This window comes from Penaeus monodon, chromosome 19, assembly GCF_015228065.2.
Source record: "Penaeus monodon isolate SGIC_2016 chromosome 19, NSTDA_Pmon_1, whole genome shotgun sequence".
In the NCBI taxonomy this organism is placed as follows: Eukaryota; Metazoa; Arthropoda; class Malacostraca; order Decapoda; family Penaeidae; genus Penaeus; species Penaeus monodon.
In genome coordinates, this window is record NC_051404.1 from 19784557 (window position 1) to 19784980 (window position 424).

Consider the following 424-nt stretch of genomic DNA (forward strand, 5'->3'; position numbering starts at 1 on the left):
CACACACACACGAAGGCTGAGTCCTCGGCCTAATCCAGGAGCAAAAATAGAGCAATGGTTCACTGATTTTTTCTTTTAGTGTAATCGCCTTTGACCGTGATGCGCTTCTCCAGTCTCGTCTTCAGCCGCGAAAATCCGTCCCTGAAGAAAGGTGGGTTAAATCCCTCGAAATCCTCCATGACCTTCTCCTCGATATCCTCGTCATCTGCGAAAGAGTTACCCCGAGGAGGAAAGGCAACAATGCGAAGCCGCAGGGCACCACTTTGTTCATGACCCATGCTGTTGAGCGCAGGAGCACTGGTCTGCAAGAGAAGAACACCTCGGATCACTTTCTCTCGGCGTGTCTCTCGAACCTTCCCCAGTAATTCAGTGTAGTATGGTCCGTTACTGGGGTTACCATAATCCGAGAACTCCACGAGGAGAA